Raw genomic sequence first — 10,406 nt, 5'->3', positions numbered from 1 at the left:
ATTTCCAAATTTCTATACAAATTTTCTGTACAAAATAGATCCAATTTAATGTTCCTTTATGCATTATTTATATTTCTTTTACTAGTTCTCAAATTTGTAGATGATCACAATGAAAACCATTCTCAATTTGATTGGAATATTTCATAACATTTTATCTGTCAAAGTTCCCACAAGACAAACTTAAGTGCCTGGCCCAATATTAACCACTCAACCAGAAGGTAAAGTTCTTCCACCCTGACAATTTCGAACCACAGCAAACAGGAGAAAAGCCCACATTAAATATACATTACCACGATGTTTTGTGGTATGTTGTGTGTCTACTGTCCGCTGATCGATCATGTTGCATGTGGCACAAACTAACAAACTACCCTTATGGACATCTAAAGTGTTTTATTGTACAATGACAAGAAACTCATTAAATTACATTAACGTTATTAGATGGAACAAAAAGCACTTCAAAGACACAAGCCCGCATTTGATCCAAACGCCCCTGGAAATCGGCCCTAAAGTCATGACAAATCAATGCGAATCCAAAGTTCATAATGTTGAATCATTCGAATGGGACCTGCGGCCATCTGGCAACACAAAAACGGCAAACACAAACGCAAAACCAAACACAAAAGCAAATGTAAACGCAAACACAAGCACAATAATGCAAAAGCAAATGTTTAACATTTTCCCGCTCTCTTTCTCTGACTGACTGTAACTCTCGCTCTCTCAATGTTTGTCTCGTTTTATCCCTCTCTCTCTCTCTCTCTCAACGTGTCTATGTTGTTTTCCAGGTGTTAACAGAACTGCGGGTGGTTCATTTACCGTGTGTGGAATTGTTTTTATTATAAATGAATTATGCATTTGAAATTATAAGTATTTTGACATTTTTTTTTTTTGTTTTAGATTTCATAGAATAGCGACTTTTGGCACATTTCTTGTGATAATGCAACAAAACAAAAACAAACATATACATATATAAAATCCGGATCTGAAATAAACTTCTGCAGTCTCACATTGTTCTTATCATCACCAAAAATAAAAACAACAAACATACCGGAAGACAATTTGTGGCAATACGAAATTTGTATACCCTATCTGATAGACTTTTTAGACAAAACACAAACAAACAAAACATTGAACACCTTTAAATAATATTACTTCATGATGGAATCTAATTAGATTTCTCTCCGGAAATTGGTTAATACAAAAGATCTTTTATTATTTTATCTAACTTAATCGATATCTCAAAGATTATCTAAATCAGGCTTAAAAATTCAAGGTTTGGTTAAAAGATTCCGAAATTATTGTAATAATATCTTACAAAATGCTGTAGTTCTTATGATCCGAAGATATTTAGAATAAATTATATAGAAATTTCACATTTTTGCGATAATTACTTAATAAAAGCAATAAAAAATATCTATAAACTTTGTTTTATTCAAATATTCTGGGTTTAACTTAATTCTGTGATAAACTGATTTAGCTTTTTAAAAATAGTTTTGCTAAAAATTTTGTAAGTCTTTTTAATACCTACACATCTAAAACACATAATAATCATGATATTAATTTTAAATAATATAAATATTTTAGTATTTTATATTATCTTAAACTTTTTTTGGTTACAAACATATGTATAAGCAAAGCTGTAATACCCTCAATAAGTGGTTATGCGATTTGTTTCAATTACAACATGCAAACAGCTGGGCGACAAGTCAAAAGAAGAAACCAGAAAATGAAAACAAGAAATTCAAAAAGAAAATAGGCCAAACCCAATTTGGGTATTTAAATGAGTGGAGAGGGGAAGATGTGGGGGAAACTCGGTACATTACTTACCATATGCAATTGATGTTAAAAACCCAATCATATGTGTCAATATGTTGGGAAAATGGGTTGGGATGATGATTGTTAAGCCAAAAGCCATCCAGATAGTAGTCTGACTGTTTGTATTTGCATAAGAAATGGTTTGTGGAAAGGAAAATGGCAAAAACTTTGATGAAAAGCTGGAATATTTAAGATTGTAAGTTTGTTAAGATCTAATCTGAAGTTTGTTGCTTAGACTGAAATCCTTTGACCCGCAGACTAAATTAAAATAAGTTGTCTTAAATTAAGTAGAATAGATGCTAATAAAATGGTCTTCGGCTTACATTAGACAACACTTTAACTATAACTATTCCATTTTGCAGTGTTGATTTCATCTTTTGTCAATAAATTACCTGGAAAAGTACTGGACATTACCTGATTTTTATTTCGCTTAATACTGACCTTAAGATCATTACATGAAGCTTCAAGCAATTAGAAAATAATTAATGTTCTATCGATATTAAATAGTTTAACCAATTTCTGTAATAAAATAGCTGGTTATAACCTTCAGATGTTACTCATATCACAAATTGCTTTTGATTCAATCATTCACAGACAGACAGACCCAATTATCATTTTTCGGAGCACAACAAGTTCAACAATTCAAAGACATGTTCTCAACAATTTGATGCCCTCATTAAAAACGCAGTCTTATCAATTATATCGCTCTTTCCTGGCACGTCCAGTACAGGTCAGTTCCAATTAAATGTGCTCAAGTCTCAAGTAGCTACCAGAAAGTCTTAAGTATGAGTGGGTGGCTGCTTAACCAACAAAAAAAGTGGAAAAAGAACTTTTGTTTCATCTCAACTGACTCGACCAGAGGCCAGACCAGACTAACACACAAGAGAAATATCATAATTTCTTTCCAAGAAATCAGCATAGGTCGGTCGGCCAAGACCCGTAGACAGACAAACGGACAGACAGACAGAAGTCAGCGCCAATCGCCCAGTAGTTGGAGACAGTAAACGGTTGACGGGGGGGCTGACTTTCCTCCGTTCTGCTCAGTTCGCAGTCGTCATTTCGATTCGATTGAATCAAGACCCCAATGCACGACCCCAAGATCCCAGACAACGCAGACAGAGTCAGCTAAATATACACATCGTAATCAAAAGAAACGCAATGCAAGGAAAATAAAGAAAAAGAAGACTTGCGTAGGATCTGCAAGATGAAGACCCTACATCAGTTCCTCCTCCTCCGTTCTTCTCTTCTATAGACTCTTTCATTCCCTTTCTGTTTTTTTTTTGTTTTCTTCGTTTTTGATAAATGCTGCTCATCATGTAATTTTAAACGCGCAGCGCATGTTAAAACAAACAATTTCCCGTGACAGTGTAAAATGGTAGAAAAGATAGAGACAGAGATGCAAAGAGGGGCAGCAAAATGTGTGTGCCAGATGAGAGGGTGAAGAGGAAGGTAAGGGAACGGGGCAGAGAGGTTAGGCAGCTAATGTAAAAGGGCCCCGCCATCGGCCAGAAATTACAACATGACTCCGCAAAGAAAGCGAGTGTTAAATGCAACTTTTATTCCATGTTTTTCTGTCAGTTTTGTTAAAATACCCTGTAAGGTTTTGTTGTGAGAGAGTATATGTGGTCTGCCATACAGAAATGATATTGAAATTAAGTTTAGAAACTTATTTTTATAGTTTTTCGGGTAATTTGAGACCATATGTTTCCAGGGTCTTAAAAGTAATTAAGTACTTTTCTCTCCTTCTTTTGTGTAACACTGAAGATGGAAAGAGACAACAGATATTCAGGCTTTTTTAAGCGGTAATCAAGCCACAGAATTACAGTCAACACAAAGTATTTCGCTTCACATCAAGATCAGAAGGATATAGACAATGAGATGACATGTCGTCAGTAGAATATTTGTTTTATTACAACAACCTCAGTAAAGGGTAATTCAAAGTCGATCTGATGCCCTGAAGCTTAGATTTTTTTTTTTTTATAATGGCCTAAAGGCCGTCCAAAGAATCGTGTTGATGGATTTCTTCCTGTCGTAAATGTAGTTGGTAAAAATATGTCCAAGCATTGTGCTTTTTCTCTTCTTCTTTTAACTTAGTCAAGTAGTTTTTTGTGTTAACCTTTTCCTTATATTGTCATTCAAAATGCGTTTAAAAGTGAGGGTCTACAAGTGCCAAAGTAATTTGGTTAATATCTGCAAAAGCAAAATTAGCAAAAAAAAAAAAAAAACTATTCAAAAATATTTATTAAATAAAAAGTTAAACATTTAGCTTAGTTAAGTTAACTCTGGAGTTATTTTATAATATTTTAGGCTCTAATCTTTTCAATTTTTAAACTTAACTTACTTTTCCATTTTTTTGGATCACAAATTTCGAAAATGAAACCTTCTGTTGATATCAAAGTCAAATACAATTTATTAAGAAATACAAGTAGCTATTTGTAACTACTTAAACTAAGAACCTTACTGAAAGTGAGTCATTGGAGTTTTTCTCAAAAGATATATCTTTCATTAGAGTTTTATGCGACAATTCCTTTGGGGTTACTTCAATAAATATTCGTACAGAATCGTAAATCTTCATTAATGTGCATTTTAGTGCCGCCCTCAAACCGACATCAACTACTTGAATAGTCACTACAAGCACAAATGAGTCCTCCCCAATGAACCCGCGATGTATTTTGCCTCATTCCATTCCCTTCCAATGTTGACAATTAATCACAAAGAAAATGAGTACGGGTTTGACTGTATATTCTTATTTACTATAAAGCACATGTGGTCCGACCCATAATTACAAGAGTACTCCCCATTCCCCACCCCAACAACCCACTTTGTTGGACAAGCTCAAGCTCTGGTCCGCACTTGAAATGTGGTTGCCAAGACACCGACTCTTAATCGGCTTTCAAATGCGACAGATAATCGGATGGTGGGGAGCGGAAGGGGCTACCGATGGACAAGATGCCCACTCCTTAACTTTTGATTCTTCTTATTGCCTCAGCGTAGTTTATTATCAAGTAACGGTTAATGTACGCATAAATTAATTATTTCACAACACACACACACACACACACAGAGGTCCAAGCCGAGACAAGAAAGTGGAAGGAAAAAACAAAAATCAAATGTCGAAATATGTAAACAGAAGATCAACAAAAATGATTAAGATAAATCTTTTGATTCCCTTCTTTACATCTGAAAGCATCAAAATGCACTCTATGAAATGAATTAAATAAATCAATTTGACAAAGAATTTCCAAGAAACAAATCCAAGAAAATAAAGAGTTTTCTTTGAGAAATAGTTCCAAGTATGTGTCATCCATCCACTTGATTAGTCAAAAGTCTTCAGACTGCACTTGAGGGGAAATGCAGAAAAACTGCACTTCAATTGCCTTGCAAGTAATTTAATATCTGGCTTGCCACACACCAAGGGAAACTACTTACATGGGAGTACAACTTTCCTCTTGGGTGTGCCAAGAGAACAGCCGGCTGGCGGGTGGCGGGGAACGTGGGCTGTGCCGCCTTCGCCTTCGTCTAGTCTACTCGGTGATATGATTTTTTACGTCTCGTTGCAATTGCAAATTGAGCGAAATAAGAAAATTTTTATGAGTTGTGGCAGGGTCTACATGAATTTTCGATGACGCTGTGTGGGAGACGACAAGAAACTGCAACTGCTAGTTGGTAATTGGGTTGACAGAGCTGATAATGAGATGAGGCTAAAGAAGATGGAAATTATCTAAATGTGCATCGCATCAGCAGCTCATTCATGCAGGAAGTTAAAGAAAGTTCAAAAGGGGATAAAACAAGGATAATCAAGAAAATTGGAAGAAAATGTTATAGGAAGCTAGTCTCATTTAAAAATTCTGCCAATTTGATAACTTTTGTCAAATTTCGGATTGATATCAAAATATATAAAGGAACTGCCTCGAGGCTCTAATCTCTATTACAAAGATAATTCCCGGCAATGTCTGTCTTAAAAGTGAAAAGTAAATCTTCGTTTTCCAAATGGATCACTTGGAAATGGAAGATTATCCTTTAATTGGAAAGAACGTAGACAAAGTCATTCTAAATTCTTCTTAATTTCTTTCTTTATAATGAGGACATCTCTAAGTACTGGTAAAACTGGTTATTTTTTATTTAATTTTCATTTGTTATTAAAAATCACTGCCCTTGAAATAATGTGTTTTTGAGATATTTTTGTTTCAATTCTCAATATATATATTTTTTTAGCTTAGTTTACATGTTTGAAAAATTTTCTAATCTTTTTACATAAACAATTTTCAAGCACATTGTTTTATTTAGACTAGATTAGCTATAAATATATAAATGTAATGCAAATTTTGTTGAAAATATATACAAACATAGATACATATGTCTGTACATTTTGAAAAAATATGTTTTCGGTTCAGTTCAGAGACCTTCGCATGGTTCCTGATCTTGACTAATGAAAATAGATTTATTCATTTTAGTTTTGTTTTGATTTCAATTTTTCCTCCACTTGACCTACTCTCAATGCAATTGCCATAATTAAAACCTTCAAGAAACAAAAAGAAGGCAGACAAATCGCGGAGGCCTCTCTATACATTACACAGTTTACAGTCCAGAAGACACGAACAGCATACCCATTCAGAAAGATACAGACCCAGAGGGGAACAGGGAGCGACAGAGAGGGGTATAATCCAGACATAGACCTTACACAATCATGAGATCAACCAAGCAAACCAAAAAGGCCCGACCCGACACTGAAAAACTGCGAAAAAACGATGAAAATTACTCAATTTTTTCTTCGTAATTTTCATGTAATGGTTCAAAGTACCCAAAATTCACTATAAAAACAAAAAATAAAAAAAGGTCAGCTCAAGATAAGTGAAATGTTATGTTTAGTGCTCCCAAAAGGTCGCTTTCTGCGCACACTAATGATTTAATTACAAAAAGGCAAAGTGTGAATTACAATTTTATCCCCATCCCCCTCCCCACACTATTTTGGCGAGAGCAACTACGAAATAAGAGCAAAAACAAATTTGCTTTGCACAATATGAAAAGAAAAAAGGAAATTAGAACGCCTCATAAAATATTTTCACTCAACATCTCGAAAACTATAAAATGCACGCGTTGCAGTGGAAAACTACAACAAGAAAAAAGGAAACAGGCCGCAGCGGGTGGCAGTGGGTTGGATGTGGAAGATAAACACAGCCAGAAGGCACGCAGCACTCTGCCACGGCGCACGGTATACGGTCCAGATGGTTTCGTAACTTTCAAAAAGTGCGAAACAAACAAATTTTAAAGAAAATATGGCGCCTAATGCAGGGCGCTAACAGAAGGTTCCGGCATCGATCTCAAGGGAACCATGAGAGAAGAATATAATAGCCAGGAACTGAAAGTGGTAAGACAGACCCTTGCTGGTTAATCAGCCTTAACTATTCTTTTCTTAAAGAAAACCTATACAAACCTGACAATGTTGTGCCGATTTAAAGGTTATCCAGTGCCCCAAGCATTAAGAAGAAATATCTACTCTTATTCAGTTGAAACCCTAACTAAGGTAGTGTATTTCCACATAGTAAAGCAATATTTATATAACTATTCTTTCTATTGTATAAAGTAATTTCAAGACTTTTAAAAGTATTGGGTTTGTTGTGTATTTAAGGATATAACGAAACGGAGTTAAATATGAGTGCATGTATGATTAGGAAGTTGGAAGTTGTCCTTTTGTTTAAGGCAAAGAATATTATCAGAGCTAACATTCGAATAGTAAAGTAATTCCAAATGTGGTCTAGGAAAATCTAAGTCTAAATTTATTGTTCATGTCATGAATCTAACACTGCATACTTAAACTGGATGTGGCTCAGTGCAGGAATCCACAAAAGAGGAAATTGGAAGAAATTCCATACAAGAATGATAGTTTATACTCTAAAACTAGCGATATTTAAGACTAATATCCTTCCCTTAATTTATCGATTTCAAAATCTACAAGCAATTTTGAACTTTGTGTGGCTTACAGTGAATCCTTTTAAGCAATGATCAAGAACCATTGGAATAGAAGCAGTTTTCTAATAATTGTTCTATTCCATTCTTATAAGCTATTAATTTTGATATTGAACATATTCCAGCCCTCAATCTGAAATGGCATAGTTTCTGCCTTTTTTCCTTTCAAATTTATGCAAATATATTTTCATGCAAAAATCTCAATTTATCACTTTGTGTGCAACAAGAAAAATCAACAAACAAAGAAAACAAAAAATATATATACATACATATACATTTTTTGCAACTATTGTCCAACGCTTTGGGCCTTTGTTATCATAAATATTTATCAGACAAACACTCATGAAGATTCAGATACGCAAAAGCAATTGCAATTTTGCAAAAGCTTGAAAGTGAAAAATATGCGGCACAGATTTGTCTGTTCTGTATTTGGTTTCTGAATAAAATCCAGCAAAATAAATGCTGACTTTTTCAGTGGTACGAGATTTTTGCATTTGTTTATCAATAGTCACAACAAATGGAATAAAAACAAAAATAGTTGGGAAAATGGAAATGGAAAACCACTTTGAGGGAATATTTTTTCTGTTAGATAGACTTTTTTTGGTTTTTAGCTAAAAATAGACCTTGAACTTTACATTTGTCTAAAGGTGAGCAGTTGAATAGGTGGGTGAGACTAACTAGTCAGTCTTAATGAAGTGCATTAATTTTAATGCAAAGCCATTTGAAGGGTTGCCTGGTTCCTTACATGAAATTAATGAGTTGCTGTTTGAGAGCATTTTCCCGGGCCTCTGCTGTTTGCTTCTTGATGTCAGACTGTCTGTGTGTGTGTTAAGTGTGTGTGGGTGTAAATGTTGGGCACTCAATCACAGGACAAACACAGACATAAGAGCAACTGAATTAGATATGTATGAACATAAGATTGAGCAAAGATTCAGTGTCCTTATTATTTTATAACAAACTGTACGAAATTGAAAAAGTTTTTATTTCAGCAAAATCTTTTAAGAATTGCTTGGGTTATTGTATGATATAAATCACATCTGACCCCAAAGGTATGCAACAAAGTTTCAAGCTCCTCTTATTTCACATGAATGCCTTTATTATTGCTTTTATGAAATGTGTATGAGCTAATGTTTGAATGATGCGAGTGAGGTTTGTTTTAATGGATGTCAGTGGTAAGCAAAGGTTTTGCATTTAGGTTTAGATGACGGCTCTTACAGGTAAATGCCAGTTGACATGAGAGCATCATCTGAATGCATACTTTTAGAAATATGAAATTAATTAGTTAATGCTTGAGGCTAAAAGCAAGAGGACTTGATGTTGGATATTTAATCAACAGCGAATTGTTATTAAATCATTTGGATAACTAAAAAATTAAAATGCTCGAATTAAAAAAGTTTTATTTTAGAAGAAACTAAAAGAAAATGCTTTGAAGCCTGAGCTAATTATCAAGCCTTCAGTGAGCCTTTAGTTTTAACTTTCCTTATAAGGTAAATTGTCAGCTTGGAATATTGAAATTCAAACATAAATTTGGTTACACTACAAAATAATTGTTGTTTTGTTGTTTGCTGGAGATAAAATTCATTAAACTTAGTCCTATCCCCAATCTGACTAATATTATATTGCCATTGCTTCTTCAGAACAAAATCTTAGAGGAAAAGCAGCTTAAGTAACACAAAGGATAACTTAGGTCAATTGCTTTAATGCTGATTAAACATTAAACCTGGTTTTGAATCCTTTAAGCATCTTTCAATTTTAATATGTAAGTATATCGAAGTCAAGAACTTTAAGATTTGGTGAAAAATTTCGAGATTTTAATTCAAATCGTAAGTATCGACTTGGTTTCGTCATAGGCACACTTGAACGAAGTTTAGCATAAAAGTAAGCATTCTTAACTTAAGCTAAAAGGCAGCTTAGACGGGTAATTAGAAGGTAATAATTGATAGTTTAGGTTCTATTCAAAATTAAAACAAATTTACTTTCCAAACTTCTGTTTTAGAATCGAGAAGCCTAATTCTAGACAGATAATTTAGCTATCATCAATTTTTTACAGCCACTAAAAATCGAAATAAATAATATCATAATGCAAAAACATTTTATTTTTCTCATGAAAAGATTCTTTAAGTAATAAATTTTCATTTCAACTAACAATTTGTACAAATTTCGAGTGATTTACGATGCTATTCGAATGAAAATCTCATCATCATTAACATCATTTGGCCACTTTTATCTTATTTGTTCTTAACAATTTGTTAATTGACTCATTTCCCTGAGGAGGTTGACACTTTACATTAAAAGTCATTATAAGTTTAAAATTTTTACTTGGAATTTATGATGAAATGAAATGAATTTGTTCATTTTTCTTATTTGTTTGTTTTCATTTCACGGAAGCACGAATGAAAAACATTAATTTTATCTTTTTTCTTCTTTTTTTTTGTTGTGATTTTTCTTATGAAAATAGCCAAGCGTTTTTCGCATGCAAATTTTTGTTTTTTTTGTTTTTCGGTTATGGTTATTCATTTTATTTTGTATGAATGAATTTTTCGTAAGTACCTACATAATTATATTATATTTTCATATGAAAACAAAGCACTAGGAAATGGACAGGTCAGCAACCCGCAGAGAGAAAG

Source organism: Drosophila tropicalis, unplaced genomic scaffold (genome assembly GCF_018151085.1).
Source record: "Drosophila tropicalis isolate 14030-0801.00 unplaced genomic scaffold, ASM1815108v1 contig_845, whole genome shotgun sequence".
NCBI lineage: Eukaryota > Metazoa > Arthropoda > Insecta > Diptera > Drosophilidae > Drosophila > Drosophila tropicalis.
Note: the sequence above shows the minus strand (reverse complement) of the source record.